The 21,155-nt window shown below is 51.6% G+C and overlaps 2 pseudogenes; both read left to right on the plus strand.

The window, feature by feature from the left end:
- Nucleotides 1-6,856: 6,856 nt before the first annotated feature.
- On the plus strand, nt 6,857-7,625 carry LOC129195379 (feather keratin Cos1-1/Cos1-3/Cos2-1-like; annotated as a pseudogene).
- Nucleotides 7,626-9,883: 2,258 nt separating this feature from the next.
- Nucleotides 9,884-11,825, plus strand: LOC129195264 (cyclin-Y-like protein 1; annotated as a pseudogene).
- Nucleotides 11,826-21,155: the final 9,330 nt, after the last annotated feature.

Here is a 21,155-nt window from a genome sequence, read left to right on the forward strand (position 1 = left end):
CTGCCAGGGATCCAGGGGCAGCCACAGCTTCTCTGGGCAACCTGTGCCAGGGCCTCACCACCCTCACAGGGAAGAATTTCTTCCTAACATCTAATCTAAATCTACTCTCCTTCAGTTTAAAGCCCTTACCCCTTGTCCTATCACTACATGCCCTCGTAAAATATATTAGAAGATAAGGAAGAAGTGTTTGGACTAATGACTATAAATGACTATAAAACCTAGAGGCAGGGATAGATGGTGGGACAGCATGGCCCACACAGTGACGGATCCTGGGCTTCCAGGCGTCATGAGCAGGGTGTCTGCAGTCCTTCTACCATATTCTGTATCTTTAAGAGAAAGTGTGGTCTGAACAGTAATGGAGTCTGACAACACATAATCCAAATTCTATTGAGGCAATAAAACAGATAATCAACAACATGCCTCTATGGTGACCCGATCACTGGTAGTAAACACATAAGCAATGCCATGGCTCTGGTGGACTGTCAGGGATACTGAATGTCCAAGTCACCTGACAGCAACAGTAAATCTCACAAATATTTCTTGAATGCGGGCAAGAGTTCCACAGTCCCTTGGCTCCACCAAGGGTAGCGTGACTTGAGAGAATACCTTACATGGATAATGTGGGCCACATCCTGCCTATGCTGCCAATGCTGGTGAAGCACAGGGTGTCAGTAGGCACTATGTTAGAAAGATATAGGATAGGATGGGATGGGATGGGATGGGATAGGACAGGATAGTTTTCTGGCAGGGACCTACGACGATCATCTAGTCCAACTGCCTGACCACTTTAGGGCTGACCAAAAGTTAAATCATGGTATTAAAGGCATTGTCCAAATTGGGAACTGCAGCGCACAGACCTTCTGTGCATGACCTATCAAGCTAGAAACTCATTTTTACACTGCCTGACTGTGTATCCAGCTATCCCTCACTTTATCAGCTCACTCATTCCGCTCATTGTCCACCTCACTTTCTATAATCTAGAAAACGCTGATCCATGTCTCTGTACAATCTTATATTGCAGGCTGATGTCAATCCTGATACATAAGTCTGCCAGATCATACTGCTTTCAACAGCATCTCACAAGGGTCTGAGTTTTTTCCATATCAACTAATGACCTGTAGTTTCTCATTCAGAGGAAGACATAAACTTTCCTGCTTCTCATTCTGCTTGTGCTTCTTACCAAATATTTTTATAATATGCCACATTATCTGCCAATGCCTGGTACTTCAGCATATCATCTTTTTAGCACCGAACTAGCTTTCTTTGTACGGCTTAGAGGACTTCATCAATTCCTATATATGTATACCTCTTTTTCACAGAATGCTAGAATCATAGGATGGTTTGGGTTGGAAGGCACCTTTAAATACCACCTTGTCCAAACACTCTGCCACGAGCAGGGACATCTTTCATTACATCAGCTGCTCAAAGCTCCATCCAACCTGATTTTGTTTTAGTCAATATTTCTAGAAGAGAAGGTCTATATGGTCACTACTTCTTTCTTCCTCTAAACATCTATGTAAGAACAATACATCAAAAGGAACTTGCAGACATTAAAAAAAGTGTGGAGTCTGAGGGCTCCTTTTATGCCCAATCGTTCTTACATGGAAAATATGTCGGCTCTCAGCAGAACAAGTCAGGTTTGCAGGGCTCGGAGCAGATGGGGCTCTTCCTGTTCAGCCGGAAGAGCACTGAGGCATGCTTGTCCCGGAAAACCTGGGGCCTCTCATCCCAGCACTCATGAGGAGCATCCGTGCGGGAATGGGCATGACATAACCAGGAAATGCAAAGGCAGCATAGAGGGACACAGCAACACATCCCTGGGATGTTTCCGTTCATTCGGAGCAGGCAGGAAAATTGTAGCTTATGCAGCACTGCCTTTGGGCCTCAGGCAGTCTAGAGGCCAGTATAAAAGCCAGACCAACTGGTCGCTCTCTCAACCACTTCCATCACCGCCTCCTCCTTGGGAAACAGGTGAGTTGGAACCCCCTTTTCTCCTCCGCCTCCTCCTCTAGGATGGACTCTTGCCTTCCACGACATCCCAGGTGATACCTGCTCCTTGGTCTTCTGTTAGTGCTCTGCGATTGTGATCGTGGGAGAGAGCAGAGGCGAGATGGTCTGTCATGGAGATAGGCTGGGGCTGGGCTGGGGTAGCTTCTTGGCTATAGGCTAGGCAGGAGGATCCCTGGGCCTGGCTGCTGTCTGAAGAACCCCGCTGGGCTCAGGCAAATAAGCCCTTGTTCCCCCCTGCACAGCCTCTACCTCCCCACCCAGCAGGTGCCTTGGCTTCCTGTTGGTGGGGTCGCAGGCTCTTCCTCAGGTGTTCCTGTGCTCTGCTTCCCCCTGTCCTCTCTCCCAGGTTCACCTCCACCTTTGAGACATGTCCTGCTACAACCAGTGCCAGCCCTGCCAGCCCTGCGGCCCGACCCCGCTGGCCAACAGCTGCAATGAGCCCTGTGTCAGGCAGTGCCAGAACTCCACCGTTGTCATTGAGCCCTCCCCCGTGGTGGTGACCCTGCCCGGCCCCATCCTCAGCTCCTTCCCACAGAACACCGTTGTGGGCTCCTCCACCTCCGCTGCTGTTGGCAGCATCCTCAGCCGTGACGGAGTGCCCATCAACTCTGGGTGCTGTGACCTCTCCTGCATCACCAGCCGCTACTGTGGCAGCAGAAGGTGCCCCCCTTGCTAAAGCGCCTGGTGACAGCCCAGACAAGGAGCCCTGTGAACGCAGAAGATGATGCCAGACTGAAGGACGGAAATCGTGGCCATTGCTTGGAGAGGGGCTGGGCATGTCCCGCTCCTCTGGCAAAGGGTGTCAGCCCTTTGGAAGGGGCCAGCCTGGGCTCTCTGAAAACATGGCCGATGCCTCTCGTTCCCTTCCTCCACTCTCTCCTTTCCCTCCTTTTCCTTTGTCATTTTCTGCTCCCCTGGGCCATGAGGCCAGCCAAAGGCAGCTTGGGGGCACCTGCCTGCCCCTCTCCCTCTGTGGGGCACTGACTCTTGGCTGCCCGTGGTGATCCTTCCACTGCGGGCTCCTCTTGGAGACATCTTGTTTCCCTCTTTGGACTCATTAAACCCTGCTGCATCCCAGCCTCGGGCTCTGTGTGGTCCTTTGCTCTCTGGATGCTCTCTAAAGCTGTCCAGGGAGACAGGAGATCTGCTGGGAGGGAACAAACGGGTGAGCTGGTGGAGCTCTTCTCATTCCTAGAGGACTGGGAGGGCAGGACACACTCTCTGTGGGCCTGCTTCACTCCCTGTCCCTTGCAGCTCAGAACAACAGTTTCCTCTGCACATTTTTCCCTGCTCCAGTGTGAGCACTTCCCACAGGTTGCAGTCTGTCAAAACCAGCTCCAGCATGGGTCCTGTCCACAGGCTGCAGTCCTTCCAGATAAGACTGCTCCGGCGTGGGTCCTCCAGGGGCCACAGTTCTGCCAGCAGCCTGCTTCAGCACGGGCCCTGCACAGGCCACACTTCCTGCAGGGGATATCCTAGAATCCTGGAGTGGTTTGGGCTGGAAGGGACCTCAAAGCCCATCTAGTTCCAAACCCCCTGCCATGGGCAGGGACACCCTCCACTAGACCACGTTGCCCAAAGCCCCATCCAGCCTGGCCTTGAGCACTTCCAGGGATGGGCCATCCACAAGTTCTCTGGGCCTGTCCCAAGGATGTCACGTGGCACAAAGTCAAATGCTTTGCACAAGTCCAGGTGTACAGCACCAGTTGCTCTTCCCTTATCCACTAACGCTGTAACCCCATCGTAGAAGGCCACCAAATTTGTCAGGCACGATTTGCCCTTAGTGAAGCCATGTTGGCTGTCACCAATCGCCTCCTTAATTTCCATGTGCCTTAGCAGAGTTTCCAGGAGGATCTCCTCCATGACCTTGCCAGGCACCGGTAAGACTGACCGGCCTGTAGTTCCCCGGCTCTTCCTTTCTTCCCCTTTTTAAAAATGGGGATTGTGTTTCCCCTTTTCCAGTCAGTGGGAACTTCACCACACTGGCACAGCTTCTCAAATACGATGTAGAGTTGCTTAGCCACTTCATCCATCAATTCCCTCAGGATGTGTGGAGGCATCTCATCAGGTCTCATGGACTTGTGCGTCTTCAGGTTCCTTAGATGGTCTCGAACGTGATCTCCTCTGACAGTGGCTGGTTCTTCATTCTCCCAGTCCCTGCCTTTGCTTTCTGACTCTTGGGTGGTGTGGCTAGAGCACTTGCCAGTGAAGACTGAGGCAAAAAGTTGTTGAGTACCTCAGTCTTCTCCTTGTCCCAGGTAACCAGGTCTCCCATTTCATACGGGAGGGGTTCCACATTTTCCCTAGTCTTCCTTTTATCACTGACGTACCTATGTAAGATTTTCTTGTTGTCCTTGACATCCCTGGCCAGTTTTAATTCTGTCAGGGCTTTAGCCTTTCCTAACCTGATCCCTGTGTGCTTGGACAATTTCTCTCTATTCCTCCCAGCCTACCTGCCCTTGCTTCCACCCTCTGTAAGCATCCTCATTGTGTTTGAGTTTGTCCGGGAGCTCCTTGCTGATCCCTGCAGGCCTCCTGCTGTTTTTACCTGCCTTCCTCTTTGTTGGGATGCATCGTTCCTGAGCTTGGAGGACGTGATCCCTGAATCCTTGTGTCTAAATTGGAGAGACATGCATTCCATGGATGGACCACTCGGTCTACAAGGAATTGGCTGAATGGCCGCACTCAAAGAGTTGTGGTCAACGGCTCCTCCTCCAGAGGAGGCCATGAAGCTGATCAGAGGGCTGGAGCACCTCTCCTGTGAGGACAGGCTGAGAGAGTTGGGGTGATTCAGCCTGGAGAAAAGAAGGCTCCAGGGAGATCTGACTGCGCCTTTCCAGTATCTGAAGGGGGCCTACGGGAAAGATGGTGCGGGTACTGTTTATCAAGAAGTGTAGTGACAGGATAAGGGGTAGAGGGTTTAAGCTGAAGGAGGTTCGATTTAGATTAGATGTTAGAAAGAAATTCTTTACTGTGAGGGCGTTGAGGTACTGGAACAGGTTGCCCAGGGAGGTTGTGGAGGCCCCATCCCTGGAAGTGCTTAAGGCCAGGTTGCACGAGGCTTTGGGCAATGTAGTCTAGTGAAGGGTGTCCCTGCCCATAGCAGCAGGGGGGTTGGAACTAGGTGATCTTTGAGGTCCCTTCCAACCCAAACCATTCTATGATTCTATGATTCTATGCGTACTGGCAAGCTTTCTTGGGCCTCTCTTCCCTCCAGGGCTACTCTCCCAAGCAGGTCCCTGAAGAGGCCAAAGTCTACTCTCCTGAAGTTCAAGGTAGCGAGCTTGCTGTGCGCCCTCCTGGCTGCCCTAAGGATCTGGAAATCCACCATTTCATGGTCACTGCAGCCAAGACTGCCCTTGAGCTTTCTTGGTGAGAACAAGCTCCCGCATGGCACCTCTCCTCGTAGCCTCCTCTGTCACTTGGAGAAGAAAGTTATCCAGGAACCTCCTGGATGACTTACACCCTGCTGTGTTGTCCTTCCAAGAGATAGTGGGGTGGTTGAGGTTCTGCATGAGGACCAGGGCTTGTGAACACCAGGCTTCTCCTTTCGGTCTATAGAGGGCCTCATCTGCCCGGTCTTCCTGGTCGCGTGGCCTCTAGCAGACCCTCACCATAATGCCACCGGTCCCTGCCCTCCCTTTAATCCTGACCCATAAGCTCTTGGTCGGTGCAGCTGGTCCAGCATGGGCTCCTCCCTGGGCTCCTCACTCTCCTTCACCCCATCCCCACCTCTTTTTCACAGACTTCCCTCCTTCATTCTCGGCTCGTCTATTTCCTCCATCCCAAGCAGCGCAGTGGGATGCGGAATGGGGGGTTGTGGTCAGTGCATAACAGCTCCTTTCTGCACAAAGTGGGACTTTCCCTGTGTCGCTCATGAAGAAGCAGCAGTGTTTCAGTGGCTTGTCCTAAATCGCATGTCCCTGCCTTCACAGACACAGTTGCTAGGCCCTCAGACTCAGGATTTTATGGGGGATATGGAATTCCTGGTGCTTGACCACCAAAGGTGTTTGAATCAAAGCTCTTGGCTTTCTTGGCCTTTCTCCCTGTACATAAAGCAAGAAGTGGAGGGCACAGGAGGCAGAGACTGCATTTCAACTGGCAAGGGCAACCCGCTACTCTGCGGTGCTCATGGACACACCAGGGGAGCAGGAGAGAGTCCCCGTGCTATGACCTGCGCATGCCCTCGTGATGAGGGTCACACAAGTACAGACCGACACACGTGTGCTCGTGCACGCCTGCATGGAGCCATGCCAAAATCTGTACGCTCACATAAAGCCAGGAAAACATCAGCAGCTGTGGCCTCTGCTGAGGAGATGCTGGGGACCCTGATGGCAGGACACGACTCAAGTACCCCGGGGAAGGACCGGGCCCCAGACATGCTCACGGTGTTGCCTGAGGACCTGCAGAGTCTGCACAGAGAGGGGATGAGGCCAAGGAGCCCAGCAAACTCGTCCTGACAGCACTGTTAGTGTTGCAATAGGGTCAAACCCTCCCAGCAGAAGCCCACCGGTGTGCAACAATGAGCGACCGTCAGAGAGATGTGCCATGTCCTCTCAAATGGCAGTCCTTGGGCATCCGGTGCCCACATCCTAACCACAAACAAGCCCACAGGAATGACCCAGGTGCACATCAGTTGCCTGCACAGGACGCCATCAGCACTGGAGCTGAGTCTTCTGCCTGCGCTGATGTGTTTCTGCCCTGGAAATCCTGGGGCCTCTCGTCCCGGCACTTACAGAAGCCTTCACGTGGGGAAGCACGTGGCACAAGCCAGGAAATGAAAAGGCAGCAGTGCAGGAAACCAGGACACAGCCCATGCCATTAGCTGGGATGCTTTGCATTAGGCATGAGCTTGTCAGAACATTATTATTTCCACAAGGGGTGCCTCCGGGCCTGAGGCAGCACGAGACTCCTATAAAAGGCAGCCCAAGTCTCTGCTCTCTCATCCACTTCTCTCGCCTCCTTCTCCTTGGGAATCAGGTGAGTGGGAAGCCTCTTCTCCTCCTCCTTCGAGATCAGGTCTTTCCTCGATGCATGTCTCCGCTGATATGGACTGCCCTAGCCCAGGGCTGGGAGCTGCTTCTCATGGGAGAGGCAAGGGCAGAGAAGGTCTTCCACAGAGAGGGGCTGGGACTTAGGTGAGGCAGCTCCTGGGCTGTGAGCTGGGCAGCGTCTGCTGGGCCAGAAGGTGCCCTGCCTCCCGTGTGGCTGGGTGCAGTGCTGCTTCTCAGGTGCCCCTGTTTTCTACTTCTCCCTACCCTCTCTCCCAGGTGAACCTCTGGCCCAGAGACATGTCCTGCTCCGACAGGTGCCAGCCCTGCCAGCCTTGCCTGCCCTGCCAGCCCTGTGGCCCAACCCCGCTGGCCAACAGCTGCAATGAGCCCTGCGTCAGGCAGTGCCAGAACTCCATAGTCGTCATTGAGCCCTCCCCCGTGGTGGTGACCCTGCCCGGCCCCATCCTCAGCTCCTTCCCACAGAACACCGTTGTGGGCTCCTCCACCTCCGCTGCTGTTGGCAGCATCCTCAGCCGTGACGGAGTGCCCATCACCTCTGGGTGCTGTGACCTCTCCTGCATCACCAGCCGCTACTGTGGCAACAGGTGTCAACCCTGCTGAATCTGCTGGCAGCTTCCCCTGGCAAGATCCTCCCAAGACCTCAGAACATGCTGCTGGAGAGGAGGCAGAGATTCAGGGCATTCTATGTAGAGCTTTGGGCCATTGTTTCCTTCTTCCACTCTCCTCTCTCTCTTTCCTTTCCTGTTGCTGTCTCTCAACACCAGCCTGGCGAGGACCTGTTGGCGTCTCTCCCTCTGCAGAGTGGGCAGGTAGACAGTCGTGCCTTCAGGTGCTCCCTGTGAGCCACCTCCTTCTCTTCTTTAGACTCATTAAAGTTGTGCTGCATTCAAGCCTGGGCCTCCGAGTCCTCCTTCCTTCTGTGGCAAGTCTTCCAGTCTGGTTATGACAAAAGGTGGCTTCTTGGGGAGAATTAGCTTGGGCGCAAAAGAGGACCCTTCCTCATTCCCAGAAGATGGGAAGGGTAGGACTCACTGCCCTGGGTTGTCTTTTTTGCCCTGTCCTTGGAGTTGAGGAAGATATTCTTGGCTACTTCACAGCAGATGGCCACCATTCCTTCCAGCCTTGCTGTATATCTTCCTAGATGGGCCTGAAGCACTGCTTCCTGGATCACATTCTGTGAATGGGGAGACCAAGCCCTGTGTGAGGAGCCCATGGCTGCCAATGGATGAGGTCAGCAGCCCCTCTGGCACTCTGGGAAGGGATCTCCTCTAGCTCTGGATTGAGCTGTGCTGGGGGATGAGGCTCGAATAGAGGATGGCTCCAAAGGGTTGAGGAGTGGGCATATGGAGTCAACAATACCACAATTTCATCCCCACCTTCCCCTCCCCTCCATTACCCAGTCTAAGGTCCATGGCCAGCACACATGGGCACAGGCTGACAGGCGCCTCATACAGTCCTTCAGCACCTGGCATGGCCCAGGTGCTGTCCAGGCACGCAGGGCTGAGGTAATGCACAAGTTAGGATTGGTAGCAACCACACAATGGAGTCCCCACTCTCTGTGAACCCAGCACCCCCATGGGCCGCTGCAGCTCTGGGAGAGCACCCAGTGCCCAAATACCCGTGGCTGCTCTGTGGTTCCTTGTCTCCTTTAAGCCTAGGGCAGCTTTCCTGAGCCTTTAAGGTTGTACCACTGCCAGATCCCAGCTCTGCTCTGGAAAGGCTCGGTGCAAGAGCAGTTACCCCCTCCATCCCCACTGGGCCACTGCGGCAACAGTGGGACACATTTCTGTGCTCAGAAGCTTCTCTGATCTGTCTCTGCTGGGCCATTCGCATGTCTCCTGTGTTGGCTGTTATTCTCAGGCACCAGCTGGACCAAAAGCCTTGGCATATCAGAGGCCTTGGCCAGGAGGAGGTGCCAAGGCAGAAGGGTGGCCATGCACATCGGGAGCTCTGTGGACTGCCTTCCCCGCAGCAAAAGGTGAAATTCCAGCAGAGGGGCTTTCTGCCTGGAGGCTCAGTTATGAGATCCTTCATCTGCCTCCTAGCCACCCAACTGTGAAGCAAAGCGATGAAGGCGTTGAGGCACTGACCCCATCTTCCCTGTTATCGAGGTCTGTGTAAGCCCAGCTCAGCAGGCCCTAAGTCCACAAAGCATCTGCTCCCTGCATATCCCTGCAGGAAATCCCCGCTCTCTGGCCACCATCCCACCATTTACAGGCAGACGGTGACTGGGCAGATGGCAGCAGTGCGCAGAGTGTCCCCACAGTAACATGAGCTCTCCGCAGCCCAGTGATTCCCTACCTTCTCATGGCTTGTTTCAGGTGTTCATCTTCCCTGAGCCTGGGTGAACTACTACTTAATTAACGCTGTTAATGCCAACATTTAGGTATGCTTTTCAGTGATACTTGAAGATTTTTTAGATGTCAGACTTCAGTCCCAGGTAGTGGTCTAAATCCTGGCATCCCTCAGGTATCCATGGTCTCCTGGGTGCAGAAAAGGAACTCCTGAAGGCACTTATGGCTCAAAATAACATCTCAGGCGTACAGTGCCCCATGGACCACATGAGGTTCTACTCACGCTCCTCCTGCCTACAGTGTGGGGCAGAGGCGCCATCTTTGTCCATCCCTCTGGGTGCTGGGCACCTTCTTTCTGTGCCCAGAAACCAAGGCTTCACCTCCTCCTTCATGAGACCTGCCGCCCCTGCACTGGGGTCTGTTGCCAGCACCCAGGCATCTCCAGTTCCTCCCCACTGTGGGCATGGCCCCCACGGGTAGCCCCACAGGTTGAGAATTGGTCGTGCCCTGGGGACACGGTGGTACAGGACAGGCACCAACCCAACCACAGCACAAACAGGGGGGATGACCCTGTCTGTACTCAGCTTCCCTGGCTCCCCAAGTGCTCTGAGGCAGGGACAGCCTGAACTCTGCTCACATCGCCACTGCTCCTCACATGCAGGCCAAGGCTTTCCCAGCGCTGCAGTCCCTGGCTGTTGGAGATCTGTCATTACCCCTTGTCTGCTCCATGTGGCTTCTTGTGATGACAGAGCCTCCGTCCTCTTTGTAGCCACCCTTTAAGTAGGAGACTACTGTGATGAGGTCTCCCTCGAGCCTTCTGTTCTCCAGGGAGAAAAGATTTTCCTCCTTCAGTCTTTCCTCATAGGATAGGTTCTCTAGCCCTTTGGTCATCTTTGACACATACAAGGTGATAGCAGCAGGCGGCAGATCAGGATCAGTGGAGGCCAAGTCAGGGGACTCAGATCCCAGCAGTGGCAGCTCCCATCTCCAGCACATTAGTGACCAGGCTTTCCTAGGTGGTTTAGCCCTGGAACCTGATCTACCTGATCATCCCAGATCAAACACAATATTCCTGAGCAAGTCTCAAATAGATGTGCAAGAGAAGAGGAGGAGTAACCACACTGACTGTGTTTCTCCTGGGCAGCTTAAAAAATATACAGCTCATGCTCAACAATAGTCATAGATGACCATGCAGTCAATCAATCTGATCTTGGAAGCATGATAAAGTGCATCATTAGCAATATTCTACTGTATAAAGAACAGAGATTCAGAGAGATGACTGGATGTTTTTGAGGAAAAATCTCATCCTCTCACACAGGAAGAAGTTCCAGATGACTACTACAAGCATGGCCCTGATCGCAAGCACATCCACCAGTTAGTTTGTGTCGTGGTTTAGGCCCAGCTGGCAGCTGAGCGCCACGCGGCCACTCACTCACCCCTCCCCCAGCGGGATGGGGAGGAGAAGTATAACAAAAGGCTTGGGTTGAGATAAGGACAGGGAGAGATCACTCACTAATTATCGTCACGAGCAAAACAGACTGAACGTAGAGAGGAGATTCATCTAATTTATTACTAAGCAAAACAGAGCAGAGGAATGAGAAATAAAATCTTAAAACACCTCCCCCCACCCCTCCCATCTTCCTGGGCTCAACTTCACTCCCGGCTTCCACTTCCTCCCCCCTCAGCAGCACAGGGGGGGCGGGGAATGGGGGTTGCGGTCAGTTCAGCACACATTGTCTCTGCCGCTTCTTTGTCCTCAGGGGGAGGACTCCTCTCAACATTCCCCTGCTCCAACATGGAGTCTCTCCCACGGCTACAGTCCTTCACAAACTGCTCCAGCGTGGTCTCTCCCACGGGGTGCAGACCTTCAGGAGCAAACTGCTCCAGCGTGGGGTCCTCCACAGGCTGCAGGTGGAATGTCTACACCCCCTCATCCTTCCTCCATGGGCTGCAGGGGGACAGCCTGCTTCACCATGGCCTTCACCACGGGCTGCAGGGGGGATCTCTGCTCCGGTGTCTGGAGCACCTCCTCCCCCTCCTTCTTCACTGACCTTGGTGTCTGCAGAGTTTCTTACACCTTCTCACTCCTCTCTCCGGTTGCAAAAGCTCCTCCAACTGTTTTGTTTTCCTTCTTAAATATATTATCACAGAGGCGCTGATTGGCTAGGCCTTGGCCAGGGGCAGGTCCATCTTGGAGCCGGCTGGCATTGGCTCTGTCAGACACAGGGGGAGCTTCTAGCAGCTTCTCACAGAAGCCACCCCTGTAGCCCCCCCGCCTCCGCTACCAAAACCTTGCCACGCAAACCCAACACAGTTTGGACGCTTTCAGTGTTCCACAGCTGATAGCTCAATATGCAGTTTGGTTTATCTGGAAAGGCTTTTAACCTATGCAGAGATTGACATATGCCCTAGTAACTGAAAGAGGATAGTCCCAGGAGATGTAATTCTGTCTTCTACGCTTGCTCCATGCAGTGACAATGAGGATGTCATTCCCCAGCAAGGTTAGAAGATACATGGAGAAGATAATGGCACACGGGACCATGTGCTCACCTAGAGAGGTCGGGAAGCCCAGAGGAATGACATCAGTTACAGGTGTAACTTGTTCTCCTTTGCCATGGCTCTAAAAATTACAAAGGAGGTTATCTCAAAGTACAAAAAAAAAAGAAAAAAAGAAAAAAAAAAAAAAAGAATGTGACGGAAGGCCCTAACCAGTACAAATTTCAGCTCGAGATTGCAAATAATCACCTGCATGATCATCCACACTAAGCCAATTCTGTCCCCGGAGGAATGCGTTCTCTTAAACCAAAAGTGAACATAAATGGAATTTAAGGATGCTATAAAAATAGCAAAGTGCAGTGGGTTTTTTTCCAGTTCAGCTACTCCTGACATGTAGCTCTCAACAGTTTGAAGACGATAATGAGAATTTTTTTTTTAAATGTACTCCTTTTTGACTCTGAGCCATGCTATTCTCCCTTGTGTGATTTTATTCTTTCAAAGAATAATTGCAATTTCCCAGTTCTCAGAAAGATGTCAAATGGGAGTCTTGTCCATGTTCTTTCCTGACTGTGTTCCTTGTCCTGTCCTCCACCTTCTTACTTCTTGCTTATGTTTATGTGGGATCCACACCGAGCTGAGGGGCATTCTGAGACCAACACTCCTGTTTGTGTGTGAGAAAGTCAGAAAACCACCTCCAGGAGGACATCCTGGGGGCGATCCTACAGACGGCCATGTGGAAGAATCATCCCCTGAGCTCTCCACAGACACAACGTGCATCCAGTTTTCTAACTGTAGGTGTAGGCGAGGAAGCACAGAAGATGTGAACATGTTAACTGAGCAGGTTAATGCAGAACCTGTCTTTGCTTCTCAGTGGCCATCCACCTTTCCGTCCCTCTCAGGCACATGACACCTCTTTTCTTCACGTGCCTCATTCTCTTTGCCTCCTGATTGTCCCTGTTCTGTCTCTCCTTCTCACACATCCCAATTTGATACAGACTAAGTTCTGCCTGTCACTCCAGAAGGCTTCACTGCTTACACATACACTTTTACTGTCTCAGAAAGGAAAACTCAGCTAAACCATCTTTGTAGCCACCAGGGCTGGTTTTGTCACCTTCCCACACAGTTGCTCTCCAAGGTCAGCTCTTTGCTCCACCAAATGGATTTAGCATGACACGGTGCACAGAGGGACAAACTCATTCCTAGAAATGGACTGAACAGCTGGCTTTTGTCAGGAAATGGGGGCACCGGGATTCTCGCCAGCAAAACAACGGTGATTCCCCTGAGATGGAGGAGAGACATGAAAAGCAATGGATTGGCTTGGGGCATGGGTGGGAATCCAGTAGAACAGACAGTCTTCCCTAGTCTCTGGATAATGGGTCTTTTTCACATGCCGAGGGTTTGGCTGATGTCCAGGTGCGTGGCTAGGAAGGGATTTTTCCTTCCTCGGGCTATTTTGGCTAGGAATACACCCACAAGAGCAGTCGTGTCTCACCACAAGGGCTCCTTTCTGCAAGAGTGTGCTTCAGAATGAGAGCGGGAAAAGCCAGTCAGATACATCTTCTTAATACTCATTCCCATGCCTCAGTTAGTTTCATCTCAGGGGGTTTGATGGAGCCTGTTGTGGTTCATACGGCATCCCTCAATAGCTCTCCCCCAAGTCCAGGCACTCCTTGAACTTGACGGTTTTATTGGGCTATTTTGCTTTTTTTCCCAAGACCCTGGATCTGAACTCAGACCAAAAAGTCACACCAGCATGCTGTTGCTGACCTTTGTCTTTGCTACACAGGCTGGGGAGGCAGAGACCCAGCCTCACCACAACCCCGGCATGCCACTGCTGGACAAGCTTAGGTCTACAAGCACGCAGTGCTGGGGAGGGAGACACTGCACAGGGAACACACACAGACACACACAGACACACTTTTTCTGTGTGATCGCGCATGCTGTGGTTACCAGTGTGGGCTCAGTGGAGAGACAGGTGGTGCTGTCCTGCAGCTTGGCATCCTGCACATGGAAAAACACCGGGGATTTCTCCACAGAAAGCACAGAGGAGAACCTCTCTGAATATACACAAGGTTTGGATTTATCCATCCACAGCAGGATCTGAGAGACCTGGGTCAGCGACCCCTCTTGCTCCAATCCTTCTAGCCTGAAAGACACATCTCACCAAAGACTGCAAGTCCCATCAGGTTTGCCAGAAAAAAAAACAGGACTATGTCATGCTTTCCCTTTCACAGGTTGACCACAGAGTTTCAAGAAAGAGGGAGTTGGTGCTTGCAGGTTCACATCTTCTTCCTCTGTCTCCAAACCTCACTGTGGAGAGTAGAGAAAATCTCTTTAACTGCTGCTGCAGACAGACCTCCTTACACCCCCACACTGCTGACCCAGGGAGGCTCTCTAGAGACATGATAGACTGGTGCTCGTCCCAAGGAAAGGAATCAAGTTGCAATCTTTGCTATGTCACAGGTTCCCTAGGGCCAGGGCCAGGTCTTTCAGCACTTGGAGATTCTTACTTGAGCAGTGAGGCAGCAGCTGGGCTTTTCACAGACCTCTAAGTCAGAAGGTATTTGAGCATCCTCTCAGGCAGACATGCCTGCTGTAGAACTGCTGCCTCCAAACTCCAGGTCACATGGGACAAAGGGGCCTTGGGCACCTGAAAAGTCGTGTTGTAGATTAAGGAACAGATCATGCAGGCCACTGCCAGGCAACAGAAGGCTGCCAGGAGCCTTCCAGTATCTTGTGTGTCATGGTGATCTTCCAGGCAGCTTCTCTCCCTAGCTGGCATCATGACTCACAAGTCCATGATCCTCCCTCCTCTTCCTTAGTTTTCAGGTGACTCATGTGGAGGGAAAATTCCTACTGACTCTGGCCCAGTCCCCTCCCTCAAGACAACCTGGGGAGGTCAGCTTTTACCTCCTGATTCCTCAGGCTGAACATGAGGGGATTCAACAGGGGCATCTTTGTGGTGCAGAAGTCAGAAGACCACTCTGTCCTCGGGTACTTGAGACCATGGGCAAATAATTGGTGGCCACTACATTGAGGTAGGCAGCGCAGATGGAGAAGATATGACACTTGCCCAAGACAGAGTGGACTCTCAGGACAGACAAGATGACGCAGACGTAGGAGGTGGGGATGGAGGTGAAACGGGTGATAGTGATGATCATGCCAAGAAAGATCACCACCCTCTCACTGAGGCTGGTGCCCCCACCAACTGGCTTTTGCACATCTTGGATGTTCTCGGGAGCTGGATGGAGCCGAAGCTTATGTTCACTCTATCCATTCAGAAAGACACGGGGAAAGGAGTAGGGATCCACACAAGGAATCTGTGGAAGAAGGGATGGGGCTGCCATTCAGTGTTTAGCATCTCAGGTCTGGGAATGATGGCCAGGATGGGGCAGTGTCTCTGGGGAAGCTCCCCAGAGCAGAGATTGCCAGTCTACTTGGAGCATCTCCATGAACACCAAGGCCAGAGCTTGGCTAGCCCTGTGCCCCAGCATGGGGGAGATGAGTCAGGTCCCTCCTTTGAATTGCTCCTTGCACTCCACAAGAGCTACAAGAGAGTTCCGAGTTGTGCACGGGCAGGCGGTAACTCAGATCTTTGTGACAGGAGGTACTTGCCACTGGTGTGGGCTGAGTTGTGCCAGACTCCCTCCTCAGGTTAAACAGGTCTCCCCTTGACCACCAAGAGTCACTAGGCCATGGCTCCACCATGCATGTCCGCCCTACTCAGAGGAAAGGCACCTCCAGGGTGCCTCTCTCCTGCCCTGTCCTGCTGACGAGGGGAGTAATAGAGTGGCTTGGTGGGCACGTGGCACCCAGCCAAGGTCGACCCACCACAGCAACACAATCCAGTGTGTCACTCTGCTGCCATCACTGTCCTTCAGAGGTCAGAAAGAGTGAGAAGAGCTAAACTTCATTGGCAAGTGGGGGAAAAGAAATCTAACTTCTCTATCAGTTCACCTTCTTAAAAGAAAGACTGAAATTACGTCGTTCAGCTGTCATCAGCTGGACTGTTTTGCCTTCATGCAAATGGCACTTGCAGTTCCACAATTAAGCAGTGAAACAATGAGGCCACTGGGAGGGGGCTGACGGACTGTGAGCGCTGTACCCTGAAGTGATGACAGTGCAGCATGGACCACCTGGACATTCTCTTCACTGCAAGAAGGACATTGAGGTGCTGGAGCATGTCCAGAGAAGGGCAACAAAGCTGGTGAAGGGTCTGGAGCACAAGTCTTATGAGGAGCGGCTGAGGGAACTGGGGTTGTTTAGTCTGGAGAAGAGGAGGCTGAGGGGAGACCTTATCACTCTCTACAACTACCTGAAAGGAGGTCGTGGTGAGGCGGGTGTTGGTCTCTTCTCCCAAGCAACAAGTGATAGGACAAGAGGAAATGGCCTCATATTGCTCCAGGGGAGGGTTAGGTTGCATAGTAGGAAAAATTTCTTCACCGAAAGGGTGGTCAGACATTGGAACAGGCTCCCCAGAGAGGTGGTGGAGTCACCGTCCCCGGAGGTGTTCAAGAAGCGTGTAGACATGGCACTTTGGGACGTGGTCTAGTAGACATGGTGGTATTGGGTTGATGGTTGGACTTGATGATCCTAGAGGTCTCTTCCAACCTTAAAGATTCTAATAATTCTAATAATTCTAATTGGACAGTCAACTGCTCAAAGGAATTTCAGTTCCAGAAAGGACTTGGATCCAGCAGTTCTCAGATCTCAGTGAGTATGAGCTTCATTTCTCAGAAACACATTCTAGGATAAAATTACTGCTTCTCTAGCCTTACAAGAGAGAGTATTTCATAGAAAGTTAAGATTTTAAATTGGGGTGTGTGGGGGTGTGTGTGGGTGTGTGTATGGGGGTGCGTGTGGGTGTGAATACACTAATATTAAGGGACTATCACCAGAAAGTCTTCCACAGTCATAGACGATGCCTATTCTGTGTCTTGAGTCTGCCCGGAATGCCATCAGGAGTGGAAATGGATGTTTCCACAGAAGACAACTCAATGCTAAAGTAATAGAATAATAGAATCATAGATCATCATGCACTGGGTTGGAAGGGACGATTACTGTAGTTAGTGTCTGGGTCCCTATCTTAATCATGGTGTCCTCATATGCGGCTTGGGTCTCTGTCTCAACCATCGTGTTCTTTGATGTAGTTTGGATCCCTGGCTCAATCAAGGCATTCTCAGCTGTGTTTTGGTCCCTGTCTTAATCACGGTCCTCTGATAGAACTGAATTGTAGCTTGACAGGCACAGGCCAAGCCTCAATGCAGTGCTAAAAGCTGCTGGTTTTCACTGGGGTAGGCAAGGCATCCTTTTATTAGGTGGCATGTCAATTTACCAGGAATGCTACCTTGTTCAAGTGTAAAATCCCAGACTATGGGAGGTGATGACTGTCCTTGGCATTTGCCCAAATCCTTCCACACACCCTGCCACCCAGGGACCGGCCACCTCTCAGGGCACGTTTCACTGTTGCCGCACCCAAAAGTTGTCTCTTGTTATGCCAGCATGACACCAGATTCCGCAAACCCCACAATAAGTCAGCAGTGTTACTTAGTAGAGCTGTTACTTAAACAGCTCAAGGGTGAACAGGGTCCTCGAAGCCTGCACAACAAAACAACCCAGGTGGGAAAAGGCAGGTGTACTCCCTCATCCTCTCCACAAGACAGCTCCCCAGCACAGTAAGGGCCTCAATGCCAGGGCAAAGCACATAGCTTTTGCTTCTATTAGCCTGCTCCAAGTTCAGCCAAATAAAGAGATAAGCAGTGCAGCAAGCAAACTCCCTGACCCACACAAAGGCCTGCCAGTTAGAAACTACTACAGCCATAGCACACTCAATTCAAAACTGCCGTTGTCTCGAGCCCCATGTCGAAGGCGAAAGACTGGAGTGAGTTGCCCTTGTCTGGCCTCCCGGTGCCCATCGTGACACTCTCTCACTCCCCCTACTCAGTGGGAAATAAGACTAAAAAGTCATGGGTTGAGATAAAGGCAGTTTCATGAATAAAAGCAAAGGTTGCATGCAGAAGCAAAGCAAAAAGATTTATTCGCTACTTGCCATCGGCAAACGATTTTCAGCCCCTTCCTGCACAACAGGGCCAGAGTACGTGTAGTGGTGCCTTCAGAAGACAAACGTCCTGAAAACAAATGCCCCCCTCCCCTTTCTCCTGCATTTTATTGCTGAGCCTGACATCATATGGTATGGAATATGCCTTTGGTCAGTCTGGGTCTGCTGTCCTGGTTATGTCCCCTCCCAACCTCTTGCCCACAGCCAGCCTACTGGCCTTTAGGAGGTGGGGTTGGAGAGACACCTTTGCTGCTGTGCAAGCACTGCTCAGCAATAGCCAAAACTTTGCTGGTGCATCAACACCATTCTAGCTACAAATATGAAGCAAAGCACTATGAGGGCTGCTGTGGGGGCAGCTAACTCCATCCCAAACAGACCCAATACCTGTGTTACAGCAAAATCAAATGTAGCATGCAATTCAAACCAAGACAGTTGCTGCTAAAGACATCTATCGTATAGCCCTACCCCTGTGACAGTTAATGTTTATCCAAACAATGTGCTCTTCTTCTGTTAATTAAGATGAGATTGTCAAAAGGCAGAAGCGTAACTGATATACTGCTAGTTTTACCAAAAAACCTTGAAGAATTGCTGAGGATTGCCAAAGAAGTAGAAAACTAGGGGAAAGGTAATTCCAACGGGGGGAGACCCCAACCACCGACTTCACGGACCACCCACCCTAATTACACCACCGACTCAAAAGAAAGAACTACTAGGCATGCGAACTAATTTACACAGGAGGCTAAGGTTCATTAACCAATCATATAATGATAAATAATACATATGTAGTAGAAACATGAATATGTTAATATTAAGTGTGTAAATGACTGTTGATTTGTAGAGTCGGTGTGCTGGCTTGGGGCAGTCACCCATATCTGTGCGAATACGCAATAAAATACCTCTGCTCTGTGTGTTTATTGGCGTATCGCACACTAGGTAAACAACCCCCCAGTTTTGGGACAACACCTGTGTGCTCACATTTGAGTAAGCGTTTGTGTTGGTGGAGGTACACTGTGTGTGTTTTCACCTATGTATATGTGTGAGAGATGTGCACACACATCTATGTGCACATGCTTGGGGCAATACATGAAGGTGTGTCCAAATAACCACGTATATATGCGCACTCTTTGTGTGTGCATGTGAGCACGTTTTTACATGCACTTTGGTGTATGTGGTTGTGAAATTCCTTTCATTTGCTTATAAGTCAATAGGTGAGGTCAGGATGAAGACAAAGGGTCCAAGTGAAACCTTCAGTGAAACTGTGGTCTGACTCGGACATCCCACAGGGGCAAGATGCTGTGACTGTCCCGGTTCGCCCATGCCTGCTGCACCATTTCTAATGGATGTTATCTGGATAACAGCCCCTCTGCTTGCAGACCTCTTTGCTAAGAAGCAGGAGTGGTGACACTTGGGAATTGGACCCTCCCCTTCCTCCATCCCAGCCCAGGAGACAGGAGCAAAAGAAGGACATGTGGGGAAAAACTGAGACGACTCCTTCAGCTCAGAACAACATAACAGACCACCTGGAGAGTACCCAGTAAGAGTAAACAAGCACTCCACCAGCCCTGTCCTGGGACAGCTGAGTGGTCTTGGCCTCCAGAGATGGCAGGCATCCCAGTCTAAGAGCTCAGGGGCTAGATACGGCGTCCCCTGATTTCCTGGGGATGACAATGAGCAGGGTGAGATTCTCCCTCCCGATGCTTTTCTGCAGCCCAAAGCCAATGCCTGAGACTCTTGCAGAGGTGGAAGGGGGCATGGGGACAGTTGGACCCGTGCACGTGTGGGGGATAGGGAGGGAAGAGAGGGCCCTGCTGCTGTGGTATCCTCTATTTCCCATCAGCAAGCACGACTGTGCAATAACTACAGATGTGGAAAGTCTGTCTGGAAGAAGGGAAGCAAGTCACCAAGAGGAATAGCCCAAGGAGAAGCACAAAAGAGGACTTCCTTCCCAAAAGGGGCCAACATTTCACCATCTCCTAAAGTGTCCTTTCTTCCACTGCCAGAAGTCCCCGAGGGGAAAAGGGTATTTTCCTCATCCACCCGGGGAATAGCAGCAGGCTTTGGGGTGTGTGGCCTTCAATTAGATGTCCATTTTCCCCCAGGGTCCAGTTACTGAGACTCAAACTGAGATTTCAAGATCTTGGTGGCTGAAAACAAAAGCAGTCGTCAACTCCTTTGGCTCTCCCTGTGCTACCTACAGGGACCATTCTTCCCGTCTCAGGACAGCAACATCAGGACCTCCGTCCCTTGGTCTCAGACCCTGCCTGACTCAGAACCAAGTCAATGAGCTGCTGAGTGTACTTGGCATTGGCTTGATCATGAGAGGCCTGTGTCCAGTCGCAAACATTAATGACACTCCATCAGAAGCATCTGCTCAGGGATGGCCTGGCGGGCAGGATTCCTCAGTCCGTCTCCCTGTACATAAAGTTAATCCCACTCCTTCAGTCTCCTTAGCACTGGGGAGAGGGGACATATCCTGGCCTGGAGGAAGATGCAAAGGTGTTTACCAGCAGAGCTGAAAGACTCCAATTATTATTATGTTGAATTAAACTAAGATTCCATGCTAGTGTGAACCTGTCCTTGCTGAGGCTTGAAATTTGCTGGGGCAGAGTGTGAAATTTGGAGAGGCAGGAAAAGGAGGGCTCAGGAGACAGAGCCTGTGCACTTGGCAGATCTCTGCCGGGTCAGTGCCATCACCGTTCAGCTGCTCCTTCTGGCCTGGGGAACCTGCTGCTCTGTGATGCTCATGGCCAGAGCAGTGGAGAGCGCCCCTGCGTTGGGCGGCACGCTCCCTCATGATGAGTGGCGCACAAGGACACTCAAATACCCGTGATCATGCAGATCTATGTGGAGTCATGCACAATTTTGCGCACCCACATGCATTCACAGAGATCCATATGCGCAAGTGTCCACACAAGAAGCACACATGCATTAACAGAAGTTAACTGTGGACTTAAATGAGGGGATGCTGGATCTCACCCCAGCAGGGAAGGTCTGGAGCACCTCGAGGTAGAATAAAGCTCCGGACACATCAATGCAATAGGACTCCCAGAGACTTCCGAGACCGGGCAGGAGGACAAACAGGCTGGCAGTATTCTCAGATATTCTCAAATCAAATCCCAGCAACACCGCCCACTCACCTGAGGAAGTGACAACAAATGCCTGTCTGGCAAGCTGGGAGGGAGCAAGTTGGGAGGAAGGGATGGAGGAAGAAACAAGGGTATAACATGCCCTCTCACACAGAAGCCTTTGGGTGTCTGGCTGAGGATTGTGCAGATGCAAGTA

Source organism: Grus americana, chromosome 22 (assembly GCF_028858705.1).
Source record: "Grus americana isolate bGruAme1 chromosome 22, bGruAme1.mat, whole genome shotgun sequence".
Taxonomy (NCBI): Eukaryota; Metazoa; Chordata; class Aves; order Gruiformes; family Gruidae; genus Grus; species Grus americana.